Source organism: Protopterus annectens, chromosome 7.part0 (genome assembly GCF_019279795.1).
Source record: "Protopterus annectens isolate FY-2018-M chromosome 7.part0, PAN1.0, whole genome shotgun sequence".
In the NCBI taxonomy this organism is placed as follows: domain Eukaryota; kingdom Metazoa; phylum Chordata; order Ceratodontiformes; family Protopteridae; genus Protopterus; species Protopterus annectens.
Genome location: NC_056739.1, coordinates 1,475,666,217 through 1,475,689,829, shown reverse-complemented (window position 1 = coordinate 1,475,689,829; position 23,613 = coordinate 1,475,666,217). Strand labels below are relative to the sequence as shown.

Below are 23,613 nucleotides of genomic sequence, written 5' to 3'. Positions count from 1 at the left end.
GGTCAGCTACAGAGCTTTTATACAGAAATTTGTGAGAGTCAGGGACTCTGTAGTATCTGTCAGGTTTAACAGGGGCTGGAGGTAAGGAATCAGTATTTAAGCTGGATTCAGTATACACATCATCCACGATATCAAACACTGGCAGAATAGCAAGGGGTCTGTGTTGAGGCAATAAAAGGAAGTCACTGAGCCTTTTCTTGGATTCTGAATAATCCTGGCCTTCCCAGTGGAAATGTTCCCCCATGGTATGTAGGATTTCCCCAAAGTAGTAGTCCTCAGGCGATGAGGCTGATGGAATTGATTCCTCAGCATCAGGATCCTCATAAGGGGGTAAAGAGTATCCAAGGTCTGAGGATGAATCAGAAGAGATGGACACCTGGTCGGATGAGTCAGTCTGCATCCTGTCTAGGCCTTTTATCAGGAGGGGGATGGGACCCCCTGATCAGAGTGATTAGGTCTTCGGCCATTTTGAGCATTTGTTTCTTAGGCATGGAGGCCTGTCCTGGAGAATGCTGTATTTGTTTCTTTGATTTTAAAGGAGGCTTAGGACTTAGCTGAGGGTTTAATGCTTAACTGAGTAGGTCTGAAGACACCCTCTGAAGCTGTGGGTTGCTCAGCTACTCCGGATCCCACTGAAGGGTTAGTTTCGGTAAGCTGAATATCTTGTGCGTCCGAAGGCCCAGCCATCTCCACGCAGGAGTCAGAGGCGGCCTGTGGTTCTACAGAAGCGGTCATCAGGGGCTGTGATGGCGACTCGCTGAAAACCGGAGAACCAGCGACTGGCCTAGAAGAGGCTTAGTCGTCCGTTTTGGGCCTCGGATGCCTATCCTTGTCTTTGCGCTTTTTGTGTATTCCGGTCGGAAGTTCCGACGGCATGGTATAATTGAATTTTCTACCAAAATAATGTTGGGCAAAATCAAACCGACATTTAATAGTGCGCTTGTTAAACCTAGCACAAAAGACAACCAGTGACGTTGTGGCCTGGGCCTAGGCATGGGATACAATAGGAATGGAAATCCTTATGAGGTATTTGCTTCCCACAAGAAATACAGTTAGTAACTTTTACTGACATCGGTCTGAGGCAAGAAACAGTTTCCCCAATGGGGTACTTAGCTTTGTAGAAGACTTCAGTTCTGGATTCTGAATGAAAATCTCAGGAGACGGTCGACCGGCACTTGCGAACTGCTTTTGCTTCCGGCACCGCGCGGCAAGAAAGACTGAAGAAAATGGCGTTGGCTGCTTCTTGTATACCCCTGTCGCTCTGACGTAAAGGAGGAGGCGACAACAACCGATGCTGGACCAAGACTTTGGAACTCAGGCCGACTGGGGAACCGCCTGACGGCAGGATAACCCAAGTGTAATGACTGCAGCAGTGTAACACGATGAACATCTGGAAGAGGGCTCTTTCAGAAAGGGAAGGAGCAAATTACATAGAAGTAAATGAAAACTGTGGGAACAATACAGGTGTAATAATGTTCAGGTGGAGGAGTGAGTTTTAAGGCAAGGCAGAAATTCAACAATTTTTTTTGTAATGCAAGACTGATGGTAGTAGTAAAGAAACTACATGTGATGTAGATTGTATTTAAATGAAAAATGTTAAAACAGTTTTTTTTAAATATAAAAAATGTTAAAACTTTTTTTAGATGTATGTTTGCCTATGTCTCAAGTAAGAATATAATGAAGTTAAAATAAAAAACAGCTATTCCAGGAGGTGAGCAAATAGGTGTAACTAAGGAAATCATTTTTTTTTTTTTGAGCTGGGATAAAGGATCTGAATTTCCTAGACATAGCACAGCCTTTTTAACTAATTCTGGTGGCTACCAAAAAAGCAATTACTAGAAAATGGAAATCAAATTGTATTTGATGTAGTGAATATTGTAACGAAGATAAAAGAACTTAAGTGAGATCTTTAGAAAAGGGTAAGAGCAAATTACACAGAAAAAAAGGGAAACTGAGAGCAATACATGTAGAATAATGTTTTGGAACTGGAAGAGGAGTGAGGTTTAAGGGAAGGCAGGAATAAAGCAATTTACATAATGTTGGATTGATAATTGCACAGAATAATATCTATGATTTATAATGTTTGTAACAGGGAACATTTTAATATGGTTTTGTTTTCTTCTACATAAATGTATGTTTTCCTATGCCGCAAGTTATAATTCAATAAAGGAGTTTAAAAAAAAACACAGCTATTTCTGGTAAACCAGGCCAGGCAACTAGACACCAGCTAGCCAGTAGCTTACTGACCCATGGCTGCTGGCCCACAGTGGCACATACACCTCTTCCAACTTCTGCATGGGTGCTTGGCAGATAACAGTAGGCTGAGTCCTCAATCCCACTTACCTCCAAGCAAATACCCACATCCATTGTAGGTGACAATCGCCGATTAAAACATATACATACTATTTTCTTTACACAAATAGCAAGCCTCATCAGGGTGCACAGCTTAAGATCAGTATTTTCCTATCTAGGAGACACTGTGCACTACAATATCCTTTAACTGTGCACCACAGCTGATGCCTAAAGTGGTCAGTCTACATAGTTTTTTCCCTGAAAGACACAACCTGCAGTCTTGCACTGCTGCTCAACTAATTTTAGATTCATTCTGTTGGTATACCTCTGAAGTTCAAACCTAGAGGTGAAAACATCCAGCATGTTTTTGGGAGGTGGGAGGAATCTCAGGTAGACATGGGGAGAGCATACAAACTACATAGGCAATGTTAGGAGGTTGGGATTGAACCCTGTACTTTGTGCTTGGGAGGCAAAGACCTTAGCCATTATATTCGCCAAGATATACACATACTCACTCAAGCTTTTCAGTTGCAATATCTTAGAATTTTTAGGAATTAAGAAAACAGATTTACTTTATTTTTAAGGAGTAATGCCACACATCAGGCAACATCTCAAACTGTGTGGCTGGCCATATTAGATGACAAAGTCTACTAAGTCACAGCACTAACTGAAATATGGATCAAGTACAGAGACAGCTGTTAACTTACAACTTAAGCACCAGGCCCCTTCTAGTACTGAAACAGCAAGCACAGCTGACTTGTTCAGGCAAACTGCTACTGCAGTCTTTCCACATTACAACCCTCAATGTTTAAAGACTGCCACAAAGGTTCAACGTGGTAGTAAATGGAAAACTAACTTACCAGATGAATCTGAAATAATCAAGCTACTAACAGTAACAGCTACAAAGTTACCACATTCCACAAACACTATTAATAATGCACAAGAATGAAGTGCTGTAAAAAAAAAAAAAAAAACAACCTGCATAAAAAGAGTGGCACACAGCCAGGTCTAAGCAACTTTTAATAAAAGTATGCCCTGAGAGAAAATGGACAACAGCAGAGCAAAACAACAACTATGTGCTGCAGGTTACAGTCAGGGTGCACATTAGAAAAGAGACTCAATGACAAAGACTTAGTTTTGAATATTGTAAACAATTATTTTTCCAAGATAAAGCAAAGTACTCAGAAGAGTAATTTAAGGAAGCAAAGGTCACAACAACAATGCAGTTCTGAAACCCTACTAAACATTTCCAAGGTTTTAAAATTAAAGAAAAAAATGGATGAGATTAACAGAAAGGGTCTTTCATGTGAACGTCAGCAGGCTTTAGCATGTCTTACCAGGTTCCTAAATGTAGCATCTGGCAGCAGACTAAGTGAATTACAGTAATTAGTTTGAGAGTAAATAGCACAAACTATGAATCAATGCTGCAGTGGAGTGCTGACTACAGCAGAAAAAAGCAATTCCAGACAATATAGATGGTAGAACATATTTTTCTTGGGAAAACTACTTCCAGTCAGACATCTCAAACTGCTATAAATCTGCTGGTATGAGACTGTGGCAAATACAACAAACAGAAGCCTGGGTTGAATTCTGCAAAAGATGGCTAATGTTAATAGCTAGTTGATCTTACAGCAGAGTACTAATGAGAGGTCTGCTGCTAAAACTGCTTATTAACCTATTTATGTTTTGACAATGCAGTACCTATTTGCAGAGGACACCAGAGGGAATTGCTCTATCTGAAGGTTTAACCTAATTGCTCTAACCTCATCTTTGAGAGTTTACACTGCCCAATAAGGAACTGTGAAAGTCATTCCAAACTGATGGTGAATTCAAACTTATGAAATCCTAAAACTATTCAGCAGTTGCTGCATGCACCGCAGGACCCCTTCCTGGCTACTAACATTCCTTGCTATACAGTTAGCCTGCAGAGTTGTCAGGACTTGCAGGCAGCACAAGTCAGTCGATCATACATTAGGACAAAGTAGCTAGACACTTACATATATGCAGCTATCAATTGTGTGTGTTCATGTGGATAGGCAATGGATCACAAGCTGTAACAATTTTAGACATTTAACTAGGCAAGACCCAAATGAAAGTCAGTTTTGCAGGTAATCTTGCAATTTTTAGTCAAGTGACTGGCTTAGTTTCTGCACAGCATGCAGATGTAGGTGGTACAAACACTCCATTCACGTAGACAGTGCACATGTGGACATTATTGCTTTAAATCAAAAAGCTACAGCGCCAGACAAACCACATTAAAGCAAAATGTCAATGACGAAGTCACTGATCCAACTCAATCCAAAAGAAATATACAATGAAGTGGAAATTCTAAAAAAAGATCAGCACAATTTCTTCACATACAACACAAGTTTAATCCTCAGAAAAAATGCCAACCACCCAGGTCTGAAGAGTGAGCATAGAAAGTGAAATGGGTGCTCAGGGAGACTTTAGAGACCTAATGTGGCTCACCTGTCTTTTGGGGAATGATGCAAGGCAGTCACCACTATCACCACTAAACAGCAACGCTTACTGTACACCACAGATACCAAATGGAAACATGCACATAGTACACCTCTCTAGGCAATGTACAAGTAACAGTGCCCAAAATGGAATGGGAATGGTAACGGCATCATAAAAAACCCCCTGTCCCTTTCACAGGATGATGGTTGCACCTTTCTCTCCAATTGAGAAAAAAAAAAAAAAAAAATATATATATATATATATATATATATATATATATATATATATATAAAATATAATATATACACATATATACATATATATATATATATATATATATATATATATACATACACACATACATACACACGTACGTACATCTGAAATTGCTATACAAATACAAGCATAAACCATCTAATGGTATGGAAGTTTGCGCACTTGACCCGGAGGTCACGGGTAACAAAGGGATATAGGTTGGTTCTATGATGACCATTTGTACAAGATGGCAAGTCTGATACTGCAACTTACCAAAATTCAAAAGGGCAGTCTCTCCCCCTGGGCACAGCACCCCAGACTCCCCCCCCCCCCCCAATACAAGAGGTGATGCTCTACATCTCCTCATTATATAGGATCAAACTCAAATTTACTACAACCTCTGGAAGTGGATGGCAACACTTTGCAGAAGTGTTTTTCACCTGCTTTTTGGTACAAGGAGCCATAAAGAAGCCATCTTGCTCAAATAACCCACATAGGTTACCTGATGTGACCAAGTGCAAGTTTTTAATAACTGCATATTTATAACTATTATAAATGCAAACAGAAGCCCGACCTTTGAATATGGCACCCTAGTGCAAATGTTCAAAGATCTGTGACTAATCACCAGATGAGACAAAGGCAAACCTTTGTCATGTAATGTGTGTATATCTGCAGGAGTCCATACTTGTCTTTGGATGTTGGGGAAGAGAGCAGATACAAATCCCTACATCTCAAGAGGCCACATTCTCAGCTAAATGTCTGCCTCAGAACTATTGTAAGATGGCAAGAAATGCAAACTGGTCATGTATAAATTCTGATACATGGGCTGCAACTTACCCATCCAAACTGTTACAGACCCTCATTCACAGGTAGTTTTTTTTTTTTTTTTAGACAGGGTTTGGGGTTGAGGGTTCAAACAAAACTGAGTCGACATAACTTTGAATGTGCAAATTTTAAGTAACTATGCATCTTCTTATTCTCTATAAAAATGTTAGCAATACTAAGAAGCGCTGTTCATTACACGCGTCTAACCAAAATGAATGGAAGAGCTGTGTAGAGCTAACATTACAACTGCAGTACAACAGTATCCTGCTTCAATGAACATACTGGATGTTCACACAGCAAAACTATTCAGTTGCATGTTTTCTTTCTTGACCCACAGGACAAGGGAAGCAGAAACATTAACTCCTTGAATGTATACAAAAAAACTAAGATTATCTAGATAAAAATCGGCATCAGAAGCAAATACTGCATCCAGAGAGAGAGAGAAAAAGTCCCACAGGGAAAAAAATTCTAATGGCTTCTGTTACTTTTATCGTGGGGAAAAAAATGGAAGGTACTTTTACAGCACTAGGGTACTGCAACCACTGTAGCATTTTTCTTTTCAAAAATAACTTTGTTACTATCTCTGGCATACAGGAGGGACTGGTTCATTTAACTTTTGAATCACCTTTGAGAGAAGGGATGTTGGAGGGAATGCACAGAGAAAGAAAACTACCCACTAAAAAAGAAGGCATGCACTGCCCAGGTGTCTAGGTGGTGCAGAATTCCCTTAGCTGTTTGCTAGTGGAAGAAGCAATCGGGTCTCCCTCCAACTTTTAAGAGGGCCTGCAACACTGAGATTTTGGAGTTTGGAACACTGAGATGGGCAATCAACCTTTGGAGGTCAATAATGGGCTTTCAAGGACCCTCTCCCTTTTGAGCACCAGAAAGAGCTGCAAACACAGCCTTCTAATTTGGTCTTGCCTTATCATTGTAAGATTATCTGCAGCACCTAAGCGTCTTATGCACTCTCACATTTTCTTACAAAATGCTATAGCTGGTGTGTGTAGGATGGGATGTGCTAATGGGGTGGGGATTACGGGAAGAAGGCAAGGACGGACAAGTTCCTTGTAGCCATGGCTGCTTCCACTGGGAGACTCTGCCCTGGGGGTCTCCAGGCTATCTTCTGGTCTCCCTGCCATTTCTTTTTGTACTGGCCCTTTTTATTCTTCACTTGTAGTTTCCATTCCTGTGACAGTAAAGCCCAGTCTTTGCTAGGAAGTTCGTTATACTTTATCACTGGGGAATGAAATAAGATGCTTCACTAACCAGACAGCCTCCACACATTCCCCCATCCCTTTGAATATTCAAGGGATGCAGATGCACTTTGACATCATTAGGCAGGAGCTATAACCTCAGCCAGGCACAACTCCTATTCATAGTAGCTGCCACCTTGACAGCTGCATCCACAGCATCCCAGCCACACATAAGGTGCCAAGACAACTGACTGATTGGGTGAAATACACTAAATTCACCTTCAAATCTACATCAGACTTCTTCCCAGCTTTCTTCTGGAAATTTAGTGATGCGTCTTACAATTAATGGCTCTGAAGAGTGGAAGCTGTATATTTTGCCTTCCCAAAATGGTCCAAAATTCTGCTTTCCCAGTCACTGAGAAAAGGAACCAATTCAGACCTACTCTCCCTAGATACACAGAAGCAACTGTTTCTGCCACATAGCTTTTATAAAATTAACTCACAGGACTTCTGGACCATGTAAAACCTATCATACCTTTTAGGGGCAAGGCTGTGCATCAACTGCTCAGAAGTAGCTAAGGAGGCACCTCCTAGAAGTTCATAAAACTGCAGGAAGTGTTACAGGGACAGCAGGTCAAAATTTTTTGGTTGCCTGATATCTCTGCTTTCCTGTAGTGTTTTTTCATCCAGCAAAGAGGGTCTCAAATTGATTTTGTCATCAGCAAAACGAAGGACATGGTGTAATAAGTGCCCATGTCATATGCTGGGGGAAGACATCTAGGAGTACTAGTCCAGTCCCATTCCCCACCCCCCCAACTATTTCTCTTAGTAGACAGGACTCCAAAACTGAAGGCAGGCTCACCCTGCAGAACATAATGGAACCTATGAGCCAAGTAGCTCTACTCCTGTGGAACAGAGTTGGGGAAGAGGGCAGAGAACCCACACCAGCTATCCAAGGTCCAGGCAGCAACAATCTGCATAAGGCAGGCATCCTCTATTTATGCTTTTGGGTCTTTCTTGTTGTGGCAGCTGCCCTGGAGGGTCTAAACTGGGGGAAAGGCATCCAAGACCTCCCTGTCTCTACCAGGGACATCCCCCCCCCCAATCTAAATTGTGGAAGAACCATTCCCCCCTTGAGAAACTATGAAATGAGTTTTGGTAATGGACAAGCCACAAACTGATCTACAGGTACAGTGGCCTCCAAAGTAGTTTTGACAGAGACAAACTGTGTGGGCATGGGACTGTGAAAGCATCTCAATGGGAACTATATCCTCAAGTTGTGCAGGGATGTCAGACAACGTAGTCGCATCTATAAAGTCTCCGACTACCTCCTCCTTAAATAGATTCTCCAGTTGTTTCTTTGGGGAAATACTGGAGGTTAGGAATGAACGGGAAGATGCCATGGCAGTATGACTTAAGGCCTAAAGCCTCTTCCTGTCTGAACAGTTAAGTAGAGAATGATCTATTCTGTGCGTTTTAGGAATAAAGTCTTGGCAAGCCCTATAGCTTTCAATAGTGTTTGATTCCTAGGCAAAATATGTGAACACTATGAAAATCTAAGTGGAATAATCTAACGCAATAGCAAGTGCCTTCTCTCAGAAGTGGTTAAGGCATAACCAAGTAATCTGACACTAACCTAGATGATGCAACATCAGACAAGTACTGCTGTGATAAGCAATGAACATTTCCTCAGTGGGGTACTTACCTGGGCTAAGCTCTATAGCAGGCCAAAGCTTACAGTTATACTTATTTAAACTACAGAGATTTTTGTTTTATTTTTGAAGATTGTAAAATTATTGTTCTTAAAATATTTTGTAATATATAGCTTTTCTCTCCAGCTCTCCACTGGAAAGAGGCTTCTACCCAGTTGGACTTTGTAATTAAATGTCAATAAATAAATCTGAAAGTACAGTTGTACAAGATCTTACCAAGATGATGTCCTGCTGTTGCAGTATTCTTTAAAAATGGGATATCCTGCAGAGGACAGCTGAACGTCTGGCCAGCATACCAAAGCCTTCAGACACTCTAGGTACCATATATGTCAGATGCATGTCTTGTGTTCAAGGCTTACGCTGCGTGTAACATACAAATGCCTAATCCTAAGAACTGAATTGTCTCATAAGAACCAAAGCAATTCAAGAGAAAACTAACATGTACACCCAGGAAAGCAAGGATGAGAAAAAAATGAGAGTCCCCTCAGCCAAAATGATGGGAGCAGAGAAGAAAAGGGGGAGGAGGGAGGGACAGAATATTGTAACAGTGAAAAGCGGGACACCTACTGTCATGGTAAGATCTTACACAACTGCACTGTGTTATTCCTCATCACTGTTGCAGTATTCTTTACAACTGTTGCAATATAAAAACTACTGGAAAGGGTGGGAGGAGGAAGCCACAGAGTAGCCCTTCAAAAAATGAAAGGATGGTCCTGGCAAAACCCATCCTGGCCCTTGAAATAACATACAACTGATAATGCCTGGCAAAGGTGTGTAGAGAAGACACTGCAGCACCTTTCAAAATGGATCTATTATCCAGACCCTTGAAAAAAGCACCAGAAAAGAACCATGCTAGTACAATGTGCATAAAGAAAAGGAAGCCATTTACCATGAAAGGAAAAGCAAAAGGAAATGTCCTTTGAGATGCAAAGCCAAGAGCCAAACAATTTTCTGGAATGACATGAAACAAAAATTTGCTCAGATTCCCCAATATAATTTGTCATGTCTAGGTAATACCAGAGTGGTCTAGAGAAACGCAAGGTGTGAATAATCCCCTCACTAGCACTTTCTGGAGAGGAAAAAATGGGAGGAAGGCAAATTGACTCAGACAAATTAACCACTTTGGGCATGAAAGGATTAGTACAAAGGACTGCCAAGATGGCTGCACAAAGCAGCAACTTAATTTCAACTCTCCCAGCATGAAACCAAAAAATGAGAAAATGCAACCAGAGATACTGTCAAACTAGCTATTAAGTATCCTGCCCGGATGCCTACAAAGAAGAAATTCATAAATCCTTAAAGAAAATCAAACCGAAAAGGTGAGGAGAAAACACTGACTGGGAAGAATCCCGCAGCTGTTAGTCAAAAAGCATTTCAAGCTCCAGCTTTGGTACGAGGCATGGCTTCCTGTCATCTAGAGGAAAAATAAGTAAAATGTGCTCAGAGCCAATTAAAATAAACAAAACACGAGTATAGCAACTCAAGAAGAAAGCTGGAGAAAATGGACAAAACAGATATTCAAATGAGCTGATAAAAACGCAAACATCAGCGGTCAAAATGAAAAGGCTGACCAACTATGAGACTGTTCACGAAGAGATATTTTAAAAAAATGGTTGAATTGGAAGAGTAGAAAACACAAGGAAAATGAGATTTTTTTCTAGAGAACCTAGAGGGAACAAACTATTAATATTATGAAGGCAATATACAAGCAACTGGACTTTAATTCCACAGCAGGAAATGTTGATTCAAATGGCACACTGTGTGTATCCTCCAAATATGTCCATGAGAGATCAGCTAAGATCTTTATTAGTAAAAATTCAAACCTGAACCAAACCAAAAGAACAGAAACCTTCCAGTCGCTCTCCAGTAGATGAAGTCAGTAAGATGTCAAATACTAGAGGAACGTACACACACTCCACACTACTTTTCTTTAAGCTTAACATTTCCAGCTTTTCATTGGTTAATGAAAACAGACTTCCTCAGAACGGAAAAAACGTCATGGACATTCAAAAACCTTATTTATAGTTTTAACTCCCCTCACGTGGTTTATATAACAAAAAATAGAAGTTATGTTCTTACCATAACGTTCCATGTTAGTTGTCTTCTCGCCTTCTTCTTGCTGGATGGGTTCGGAGCCGACCTCGGCTCCGACTCGGCCACTCTAAAAGCTCGAGAGTTGGTTCCACCGGCTCGAGGCTCCCCTTATATCCCACAATGCTAGGCGAGAGTTACCTCAGATCTCGTTTGTAAGCTAACCCCAGCTTATAACAGTAACAGTATAACTGTAAAACAGAATCCACCTCTAACAGGAAGAAAGAAGGGTGACCTACATCCTGAAACAAGAAATATGCATAATAGCATATGACTAAGAAAGAGGTGGTAGAAAGAGAGGTCACGATCACAACTCCTCTAGGTCTGTCCAGGCCAGGGGGAAGGAGGGTGGGACGCAAGAAGGCGGCGAGAAGACAACTAACATGGAACGTTATGGTAAGAACATAACTTCTATATGTTAAGTTGTCTATCTCGCCTTCATTCTTGCTGGATGGGACCGCGTCCCTAGCACCTTGTCCCGGGTGGCCTAACGGAACAGACTCCTGAGAACAGTGGAACCAAAGTTAGCTCTATGCCTAGAAGCTAAATCCAACTTATAATGAGAAATAAAAGTGTGAGGAGTAGCCCAAGTAGCCGCTGCACAAATGGTGTCAATAGGCAGTCTGTCTTGGAAGGCTAAAGAAGTAGCCAAAGCTCTGGTGGAATGGGCTTTAGGTTTATTAGGCAATTTTTGTTGTCTAATTTCATATACCAGGGAAATCAAAGATGTTAGCCATCTGGATAATGATACCTTTGAAACTGAAAGTCCCTTTCTGCTTTCCGCATAGGAGACAAACAGCTGATCAGATTTTCTGAATTGTTTTGTCCTATCCAAGTAGTACCTTAATTGACGATGAACATCCAGGCAGTGCAATTTTTGTTCAGACCTATTGGAATACTCTGGGAAAAAGACAGGAAGGTCAATGCTTTGGTTTAGATTTGATGTTGAAACCACCTTAGGCAAAAAGGACGGGTTAGTTCATAAGGATACTCTGTACTTATGGAACAAAAGATAAGGAGAACGACAACTGAGTGCTTGAAGTTCTGAAATTCTTCTAGCTGATGTGATAGCCACCAGAAAGAGTTTTCCATGATAATAATTTCAAGGAACATGAAGCTGCAGGTTCGAAAGGGGAAAGAATCAAAGAAGCAAGAACTAAATTTAGGTCCCAAGGAGAAGGAGGATTTCTTATAGGAGGTCTGAGAAGAAAAACTCCTTTCAAAAAGGCTTTGCAAAGTTTGTGGGACATTAGGGCAGATTCAGAAATACCCACATGGAAGTTAGAAATAGCTGCCAATTGAACCTTAAGAGTAGATGGAGATGAACCTGCATGGAAGAGTTCAGCTAGAAAATCAAGGACTAGTTGGATGGAAGCGGTGAAAGGATCTATGTCCTTTCCTTGTGCCCAATATGAGAAGCGTTTCCACTTACTCAAATAAATCTTCGAGTGGAAGATTTATGGGAAGCTATCAATATATCTCTAACAGAGTGAGATAATTGAGGAAGCCTGGCTACGGTTGGAACTGGAGGAACCAAGCAGTGAGGTTCAGAGAGGGAGGAGCGATGAAACTGACCCGACTGGTGGATCAAAAGATCTGGAACTAGGTCCAGATTCCACGGTCGCTCAAAAGAAATCGATGTAGAAAGGGGAACCACACTTGTCGAGGCCAGTAAGGAGCAATGAGGATCAATGAGGCCTTCTGAGCGATAGCTTTCTGTATTACTTGAGAGATCAGTGGGAAAGGAGGAAATGCATACAGAAGTCCCGGGCCAAACTTGGACTAGAGCGTCCCTGCTGGGTTGGCCTGGTAAAGGGAATAGAGTGAAATATTCTCTGCACTTGCTGTTTTGGGGAGTAGCAAAAAGATCGCAGCAAGGCTGACCCCACTTGAGAAAAATTTCTCTCACTACAGAGTCTTTCAGAGACCACTCATGAGGCATGAGTATAGCTCTGCTCAACTTGTCCGCAATGTGATTGGACTTCCCGGGGATGTGCGTTGCTATCAGAAAATGCTGAGAAGAAATCGCCCATTGCCACAGTCTGAGTGCTTCTCGACACAGGGGGTATGATCTGGTTCCGCCTTGTTTGTTGATGTACCACACTACAGACATATTGTCTGTCTGGATTGCAATCGTTCCCAAGGGAAGAGAGTCTTGAAGGGCTTGCAACGCTAAAAGCACTGCTCTCATCTCCAGAACATTTATGTGCAAGTGGCATTCGTTTGGTTGCCATGTGCCCTGGACTGTCCTGCCCTGATAATGCCCCCCCCACCCGATCAGGGAGGCATCCGTTGTCAGAGTAGCAACCGGAGGAGGTGGAACAAATGGTCTTCCCGACAGGAGCTGGGGGGAAGACATCCACCACATGAGATGCTTTTTGCACGCTTGCGTGATCATAATGGTGTGAGACATTGGAAGTTCCTGGTATGACCATTGAGTAAAAAGCATCCACTGAAGGATCCGCATGTGGTATCTGGCCAATGGAAGGAGAGGTATGGCCGCTGCCATGATTCCCAACACCTTTAGAACTAACCTGGCTTTGACTCTGTTGTTGTTGAGAAGTGACACCAATTTGTGAATGTCTGATATCCTTTGGTTCGTTAGCCTTGCAGACATGTTTATAGTATCTAGATTTGCGCCTATGTAGGTAATAGTACGACAAGGCGACAAAACAGACTTTTCGCAATTTATTGAAATACCCAGTTTTTGACAAACGCGAAAAGTATAATCTCTGGCCATCAGAAGGAGATGCTTGGTGGGAGCTGTGAGAAGCCAGTCGTCCAAATATGGAAACACCTGGAATCCTTGTCGTCTCAGGTGAGAAGCTACCACTGCCATGCATTTGGTAAACACCCGGGGGGCAGTGGTGAGACCAAAGGGCAAGGCCCTGAACTGAAAATGACTGGTTCCCAGCCTGAAGCGGAGGAATCTTCTGCAGCGTCTGTTCATTTTTATGTGATAGTACGCATCCCGAAGGTCTATAGAGCACATCCAGTTTCCTTTGCCCAAAAGGGGAAGAATGGATTGCAGCGTGACCATCCGAAATTTTGTTTTCTTGACTGATTTGTTCAAGACACTGAGATCCAAAATCAGTCTCCAGTCCCCTGTTTTCTTTGGAACTAAAAAGAACCTTGAGTAGATTCCGGATCCTTGTTGGTCTGCTGGCACTGACTGAATTGCTCTTTTTGCAAGCAGCTTTGAAATTTCCAAAGCTGCTATATCCCTTTGAGCGGGTGGAACATCTGGAAGGGATTTTTTTGACTGATTTGGAAAACGAAGAAAGGGGATAGAATAGCCTTCGGAAATGATGGACTGTACCCATTTGTCTTGAGTCAGGGATAGCCAGGCTTCTGGATACAGTGACAATCTTCCCCCGACTGCTTCCGAAGATGGGCAGTCGGGCAACACCTCAGGGATGCTGAAAGGGCTTGTCAGGAAAGGCTTCCCGATTGCCCTGGTTCTGCGGACCCCCCCTGCCCCTAGGGCGACGTCTACCATTGTTATTCCCACCTCTGCCTTTGGTAGGAAAACTACTCTGTGCGTCCGGCGAAGTCCCTTGAGATTGTTTACGGAACCACATCTTCCCACCCTTCTGGCCTTTGGGGTAAGGCCTAGAAGGAGTCGAAAAACGGACTCAGATGGCAGAAAGGGTCTTGCCATCAGTCTCGCACCTAGTCAGAGTTTTTCACTTGAGGACCAAAGAGAGATGATCCATCAAAAGGGGAGTTCGTGAAAGACGTCTTGAAAGGGTCCGCAAAATTGCATAGCCGCATCCAGGCGTGCCTACGTAAGGCTACACCTGTCCCTGCGGCTCTGCTCGCTCCATCGGCCGCATAAGAGAGGAGGCGCATGGAGGAGTTGGATATGGAATTAAGGGTAGCCAGCTGCGTGTTCATTTTTTCTTGGAAACCCGCAGCTGTAGGATCCTTTAACATTTCACTCGCTTCCTTGATCAAGTCCCTTTGAAGACGAGTGAAATGGCACAGGTAATTCAGCGAACGCATGGTAAATGTCGCTGAGGAGAACATCCGCTTCCTGTACCTATCCATGGACCTAGATTCCTTGTTAGGTGGATGGACAGGCACTGAAGGATCAGCCAGTTCCTTCTTTGTGGCAGCAGCTACCACCATAGCATCCACAGAAACTCCTTTTGATAAAAATTGCTTGTCTGATGGAGCTGTGATGAATTTAGAGGGTCTCCTGGGAGTGGGGTCCACTGAATCAGGAGCCGTCCATGCCTTCTTAGCAACCACCTGCATGAGGGGTCAAGGGGGACACCCAGGAGGTGGAAGGACGAGAGCCAAACGCCTCAAGATACACAGATTCGTCCTCCGAAGGGTTGAGGGCTGGCCAATTTCCCCTCTGTTTCAGGATCTCCAGAATGTCTGCAAATGAGACATCTTCAGAAGGGGAACGGGGAACCCTCAGAATCATCCAGATCTGTGTCTGGCGTGATAGACTCAGGTGAGTCAATGTGTTTCCTCTTGCACTTCCTCTTCCGAGGGGCTCTTCTGCCAAATCAGGAGAGGCCTCGAAGAGGATGAAATCCCACAGGGGCTCCTGAGGAGCTGGCTCTCTGCGGTCCGGGATGAGGGAGTGAGTCGACTTACCCTGAGGCAGCATAGAGGGAGGGCGGACGGAGCCGACTGTGGAGTAGAGCCAGGCTCTAACACACTCCGCATGACCTCGAATGCACCCCTGTCAGGCAGAGCTAGAGGTCCCTGCTCCGAGGAGCTAAGAACCCCCCTCGGCACCGACAGTGATGGCTCCGAGGTCGATGTCGGAGCCGAACTCACCAGCGCCAAGCCCGAGGGAGAGGGGCCGGACAAGGGTCCGATGCCACTCACCCCCTCGGAGCCGACGAGGGAAGTCCGGCGCCGAGATTCCTCCAAAGAAGAAAACGGAGCCGAAGACAATTGTCTCGGCTCCGAAGTAATCACAGTCTCTGCTCCGACGCGACCCGGCTCCGAGCTCAAAAGAGTCGAAGGAGGAAAGAGTTGATGGACCGGGGCAGGCACCGACTGATGAGTCGGGCTCTGAAGCATCTGGGCTAGTGCCTCGGACTTAAGTAGTCGACTCACTACCCTCTGAAGGTCATGATCGGATAGCCTCGATGACCTAGAGGAATGAGACCTTTGGCTCCGTTCAGACAGCAGGGGAGATCCTGGAGCCGAATGAACGGAGCCAAGAGATGGTGACCTAGACCTCTTTCTAGTTGTCGGCTCCAAAGGTCTGGTCAGAGCCGACACGGGTACCTCAATAACCTCGGCTCCGGCCGGAGCCGAGGGAGCCACAGAAACTGTGGACTGAGACTTATCGGCTCCAGCCGGAGCCGATAAAGGCAAAGGTTGAGCAACCTGAGGTCTCGGCTCAGAAGCCGGAGCCGAAGACCTCGATGCCTTAGAGGGCTTCCCTGTTGAAACTGACAGGGAATCCTCTGGCTTCAATAAGCCTCTCAGAATTAATTTGTTTTTTCTTTCCTGCAGGACCCTGGGGCTGAAGCCATGGCACACAGCACAGGAGTCCTGCAGGTGCAAAGGCCCCAGACAATAGACACAAGTGTGAGCGTCGGTCAGAGACATTTTCTGACAGCACGCATCACACTTCTTGAATCCGGAGACCTTTGCTTCTTTAGACATTTCCCTAACTGACAGGTGTACACAAACACACACCCAAACACACAAGTTATACCCTGTCAGGAAAAAATAATAATAAATTTAGTAGTGATACTAGAATTTAAAGTACAATAAAATTAAAGTAAACTACAAGAAACACAAACACTCCACTAGGGAAGGGAAGGCCTAAGGGCCCAAAGGAAGAACCAAAGGTTCTTTGGTAAAGAAACGGGAAAATTTAGGGTCGGGGATAAAGATTTGTAATCTACACTAACTAAGAAGAAATTTAACTTAAAAAGGGGTTGAAAGAGTAACTTTTAGAAGAAAAAGTTAACACTCACCAGGAACCGGTAGAAGCAACCAACCTCGAAGCTGTAGCGGCAAACGAGATCTGGGGTAACTCTCGCCTAGCATTGTGGGATATAAGGGGAGCCTCGAGCCGGTGGAACCAACTCTCGAGCTTTTAGAGTGGCCGAGTCGGAGCCGAGGTCGGCTCCGAACCCATCCAGCAAGAATGAAGGCGAGATAGACAACTTAACATTATATATTTTTTAAAATATTTTTTGAATATTTTTCGAATATTACTTATACAAATTTATTTCATTATATTTAAACCTGCAGTGTTTCTATATGAACAGTGTAGTATGAGTCATATTCAAATTTATTACAATATGACAAATACAAAATATAAAGAATAGAGTATAAGATTATACTTGTATAACTATATACATGTCTTTTGTTTAGCCCTATATGGTACGTCCTATGGGCTATAATCACAGCGCATATAGTAGCGCATTGGAATGTTAAGGTAATAGAATTTGCTTTCTTGTTTTGTCACAAAGTTTAGTACTGCGATTTAGACATATGTAGAACAATACTTAGACATTTATTGATAACCACTGAATGACCGTGTTTGTTCAATATCAAGTATTTTGCATTTTCATTTTCAATTTTATCTCCATATTCATCAGTATTAATTTATCGCTGAGTAGCAATTTAGCAAGACTTTTTTATGGAGCATTCAGCTGTTGGAGGTCACAGTGCCCATATGTATATGCACTGTAAACATTTTTAATATTTTAGCATACTGATGGTTTTAAATGTTGTCAGCTTACAGCTTTTAGTTTTTATTTCATTTGTTCACAATATTATACCTTGAATGTATCTGATGTTTTCTTAGAATTGTGTTAATATAATTTTTTGTTATATAAACCACGTGATGGGAGTTAAAACTAGGTAAGGTTTTTGAATGTCCATGACATGTTTTCCATTCTGAGGAAGTTGGTTTTCATTAACCGACGAAAAGCTGGAAATTTTAAGCTTAAAAAAGAAAACGTGTGGAGTGTATTTATGTTAGTATTTATGACATCTTACTGACTTATCTACCGGAGAGCGACTGGAAGGTTTCTGTTCTTTTGGTTTGGTTCAAAAATTCAAACCTACCAGCAGAAAGACTTGATTCTGACAAAACTATGGCAAAAAGTCAAAGTATTAAAAGTTGGAGATAGTACAGTGTCTGTGGAAAATGATTATTCACTGTACACCAGACAGAAGAAAAATGTATTCTACTAAAATCAGGGAATGTCGAAAGGCAGGTGCGAGATTCAAGCTGCTGTATCCAGCTGTCTTCAGAATATTCTTCCTGCAGGATCCAAGTCATTTTTTGATGCAGAACAGGGTAAGCAGGAAACTCAAAAGTTTGGCCAAAAAAAAAAAATCAGAGGGGACTCTGCTTTTCATTCTAATAAAGCACACAGGGACTGATGACAAAATCTTTTCCACTGTTCCACAGGAAAATGCTTGAGAGACAAAAGCACAGGAGTTAGCCAGAAGAATCAGGAGCACCATAGAATTGGAATGGAACCTGGAGCTGGGAGAAAGATGACCACGGGGAAAAAGACCAGCAACATGAAAATTAATTAATTAATGCAAGACTTCAAAGCATAAAAATCATATTTGTGAAATATGGCTATACAAGAATAAGTGAAAAGAAGGGACTTCTGTTGACAAACTTCTGAGGAAGTGAATGGCATTTGCCTCACTTTTGTATCATTGTTTGGAAGGACTAAGAGGGGAAGGAAGCAGAAAGGGAAAAGGTAATGAAGAACAATTTCTTTTCCCAACAGTACTTCTATGAACCTTTTCAAAATACAAATTGCACATTTTATAGAAAAGTATTTTAGTAGTTCTAGGTGATAAAGTTATTAAATAGATGCCTACTTTGGTGTTAAGAAATTTAGACATTGCACAGTGCAAAAAGAAAAAAAAGAAAAGCTAGATAAAAGCATGATTAAGTTAATAGGCTGCAATTTTTGGTTGCTGAGGTGGAAGACTGTGTAAAAGTACACAGATCACAATACACGTTACAGCTCAAGTTTTCTCTTATTTTGACATAGGTGAATATCTGGATTAAAATCCTTGCTTAATGTAGTAACACATTTTAAACTGAAACAAGTAAATAGGAGAACACCAAATAGGATGAAAAATGGTTCTTTAGCAATAAATGTTTCAGCTCGTCTTTCAGGGTGCAGCTAAAATCCTTGCTTAATGTAGTAACACATTTTAAACTGAAACAAGTAAATAGGAGAACACCAAATAGGATGAAAAATGTTCCTTTAGCAATAAATGTTTCAGCTCGTCTTTCAGGGTGCAGCTGAAGACTTTATCTTACTTTTCCATGGAGGCAAGCTGATAGGTCAACAAAAGAACACTGGTTTCTTCAAGGCTAAAAGTTAATGATTCCTAAACGTACACAAGTAATTTTCACACACGGGGAAGGGAAATAAAGATAAAAATAGAACAGACACTGAATAATGCAAGTAGAAGCACAAATAACATGCATCTTGGCATGGATAATCTCAATTTCAGGTTAACTAGGGCCTGTGGTAGCAGCTGTCCATTTGGAACAACTATTCCTATTAGAAGAGTTAAACTCATTATTTGAAGATGTACTTAGTTATGTGAGTGTATTAACCTGCCAAGCATTAATGGGTGCATGCATCACAAAAGCTGAAATTAGACATTTAAAAAGCTATCATACATAATAGGAGAATAATGACTCCTTACCGCAATGATGACACTTGTCATATTAGCTTGAAATATTAAGGGTCTCAGATACAGATAAAATATTTTATATTAAGAAATGCAAGGTCCAAATAGCAATGCTACAGAAGACTTCTTTGGAAAGAAGTGAGCGTGTAAATTTGATAAAGGATTTCAGGATGGATAATCTGTAGAATGTCAGGGACAAAGGAGAAATAATAGTTATATTAACTGCTAGTGGAGCTCCAGCAGTGATTGGGGGGGATAATGTCAAATTTGTATTAAGGGGCTACTGCCGTGGTAGGAGGACAATACTGGCATGTATTTATATTCCATATAAAAATACTATTTTGGAGTTTAAATTTTTTGGGAAAAATAATCAGCTTTCAACAGGGAATATAATAAGTGGGGACTGGAATTTGATTTGCAATAATGAGGATGTACTTAGGGGACCAATAAAGGAAAATATAATATGGGAGAGTAGACTACTGAAGAAATTTATGAAAATATTCGGTATGAAAGACGTGAATTCACTGGCAGGAACTCAGACTTTACATATTCCCCAAGGAAAAATAACTGGACTTGACAGAAATTGCACTTCACAGGAACATGTCCATATAATTGAGAACTTTGGCACGCATCCAATAACTATTTCAGATCAAGTGCCGATTACCAAGATAAAAATGCAGGGTTATGAAGTAAAGATGAGACACTGGCATTTCCCCACCTACCTGTTAAACAGAGGAATTTAAGGAATGTGGAGTGGACATTACATTGGGCTTATTGGGGATGATAGAAAGTACCCCAGAAGATGCATCTGGTGAATGGTATAAAATGAAAGTAAAGTTTAAAAATAGGGTAGAAATTTAAGAAAAAGAAATCTTAAGTAATAAAAAAATGTAGAGGGCTGACAAAGGTTAAAGTATTACAAAATAAAGTACAGTTTTGTACCTACCATAAATGTAGATGTTAGAGTGTTCACCCTGCTGCAGTCATCACACTTGGATTATCCTGTCGTCAGGTGGTCCCGCAGTCAGCCCAAATTCCAAAGTCTTGGTCCGGTGTCGGCTGTCTTGGGTAGAAGCAAATACACCACAGAGGTAGTATAGGATAAAGTAGTAGAGATAAGTTCAGCTAGTTCAGAGGGGATGGAGGGAGGGTAACCTGGACTGTAGCAAGGTGAACACGCTAACATCTACATTTATGGTAGGTACAAAACTGTACTATGTTCATCGTGTTACCCTGCTGCAGTCATCACACTTGGGTTGAATCCCAAAGCTAAGGAGGGGAGGTGGAGTCAAATAGGGTTAGAAGAGGCTAGTAGGCCATGCAAAACTGCAGTGGCAAAACCAGCTCTAGTCTTAAAGAGGTAAGTGACAGTGTTTGGTGAAAGTGTGCACTGAACTCCAAATAGCAGCTTCCAGAATATCCTTGGTTGGCACTCCCCTGAGAAAGGCTGCTGATGTAGCTGTAGCCCTTGTGGAGTGTGACCCAATGTTAGCAGGTACTGGTTTCCCATGATGCGTGTAGCAGAAACGTATGCAATGTCCTATCCATTTAGAAATGGTCTGTTTTGAGATGGCTTTTCCTTGTGATCCTGTAGCATAGGCTACAAAGAGCTGGTCAGTTTTTCTGAAAGCCTTAGTTTTATCCAAGTAGTAATGTAATTGCCTGTGAATGTCCAAAGAGTGCAGGAGTCTTTCTCCTTTGTTCTGGGGATTTGGGAAGGTGGTGGGCAAGTGAATAATTTGGTTTAGGGCCACACTGGATACCACCTTTGGTATAAAGGAAGGATTAGTTCGTAGAGAAACTCTGTCTTGATGAAAAATGAGGAAAGGTTCCACTGCCATTAGTGCCTGTAGCTCTGAGACTCTTCTAGCTGAGGTTATTGTTAGTAGTAGGGCAGTTTTCCATGAAAGAAATTTTAATTCAGTTGAAAAAGCTGGTTCAAAGGGCGGCAGTGTAAGCTTTTCCAGGACAAAGTTGAGATCCCAAGTAGGTGTTGGAGCTCTCCCTGGCGGTCTTAAGTTCTTAGCCCCTCTGAGGTACTCTCTTAGGAGTGGATGTGAAAATAAAGGAGGATCCGTGCTGTAATGAGCTGAAATTGCCGAGGCGTGGATCTTAACAGATTAAAAGGAAAGTCCTGTGTGTAACATCTCAGTTAAATATTGTAGAATCTGAGGAATGTTCGGCTCCAGGGGATTTAGGCCTTTAGCCTGGTTCCAGGAGCAAAATATTTTCCATTTGTCTGAACAGGTTTTCCTGGTGCTGGGCCTCCTGGTCTCCAGAATGACATCCATAACAGCTTTGGATAAAGGTGTTGGCTGGTTGTTTAGGTAATTTGACATGCAGCCAGGTTTAAAGTCTTGAAATGGCTGTGTAGAATCAGATCGTCTCGCTGGGTGAGCAGGTGAGGAATTTGTGGCAAAATCCATGGTGGGCCCTGGTCCTTAAAATTGGATACCAATGATGGCGTGGCCAATCTGGTGCAACCAGAATCATTTGTGGCCTCTCTAATCTGACTTTCAGCAGTACCTTTGCTAGAAGAGGCAGTGGAGGGAAGGAATACACTGTTAATGTTTTCCAACTGAATGAGAGAGCGTCCACTTTCCAAGCTAGTGGATGGAAGGTCCTTGTGCAAAATTTTTGAAGTTGGTGGTTGTGGGGGCTTGAAAACAGATCTATGTCTGGGTGTCCCCACTTTTGAGCTATCATTGCAAATACTTGTGGATCTAGTTTCCATTCGTGTGGATCCATGATGTTTCTGCTTGGGTCGTCTGCCAATGTGTTTTTCTTTCCTGGCAGGAATTGTGCTTGTAATTGAACCTGGTAAGACAGTGCAGTGTTCTACAAGGTCATTGCTTGCCTGCATAGAGGGTAGGAATGTGTACCCCCTTGCTTGTTTATGTACCACAACTGTGGTGTTGTCTGTCCTTAGTAGTTGTCCTGGGTGTAGAAAGTCCTTGAAAGCTGTTGGGGCATTCTGTACTGCTAGCATTTCTTTTTGATTGATATGCAGGTGTCTCTGATCTGTAGTCCATTTACCCTGAATGCAATGTCCTGCCATGTGTGCTCCCCAGGCATAGTCCGATGCATCTGTTGTCATAGTTTGCCTGGCTGTGGGTAAGGTGAAAAGCTGACCCTTGTTGAGGTGACATGCCTGTGCCCACCACAGAAACTCCTGTTGAAGGCAGGGAATGAGTGGAATCATTGTTTCCAAGCTGTGGCTGTGCAGAGTCCATACACTTTTCAGGTATCATTGTAATTTCCTCATATGTAGTTTTGCAAATGGTATTACTAGAATGCAAGATGCCATGAATCCTAAGGCCTGCAGAATTTTTCTTGCAGGGAGTTGGTTCTTTGTTGCCATTATTTTGAAATATTGAGACAGTTGTTGTTGGTCTGGCGTGAGATAAGCCATCTGGGCCGTTGTATTCAAGCTGGCACCCAGGAATGTTATGTTTTGTGAGGGCACTAGTTTTGATTTCTTTTCGTTTACTGTGTACCCTAGGCAACTTAGGTGTTTGACAAATGCCAGATGCTGTAAAAGAATGTCCTTGCTTTCTGCTTGAATAAGACAGTCATCCAGGTATGGGTATATTTGAATTCCTCTTTGTCTGCAATATGCAATTACTGGTGCCAGGCATTTTGTGAAGACCCTGGGCGCAGTAGATAAGCCAAAGGGCAATGCAGAGAATTGATAATGCGTTGAACCTGCAATGAAGCGGAGGTATCTTCTGCAATTTTGTCTGATAAGGAGGCATACCTGCATGTCCCTGAGGTCCAAAGTGACTAGCCAAGCATTCTTGCCCAGCATGGGAAGAAGCTGCTGTAGTGTTAGCATCTTGAATTTTGGTACTTGCAGATAGGTGTTCAGAATTGAAAGATCCAGAATGGGTCTCCATGCTTTGTCCTTTCTTGGAACTAGGAAGAGTCTTGAGTAAAATCCTTGTCCCTGCTCCTGTGTAGGTACCTGTTGAATGGCTCTCATGATCATGAGAGCTGTAATTTGTTTTTGTGCCTCTGCCCATTGATTTGGTGGCAGGTTTGGCATTCCTTTGATCCTTGGTAAGGTATGAAAGTGCAATCTGTATCCTTGAGAGACAATGTTTAGAACCCATTCGTCT

The 23,613-nt window shown here is 42.3% G+C and overlaps 1 protein-coding gene across 1 annotated transcript in view; it reads right to left on the bottom strand.

The window, feature by feature from the left end:
- PLXNB1 (plexin B1) overlaps positions 1–23,613 on the bottom strand; it is a 3,809,096-nt gene that overhangs the window by 3,563,680 nt on the left and 221,803 nt on the right. The gene's annotated exons all lie outside the window — the stretch shown is intronic.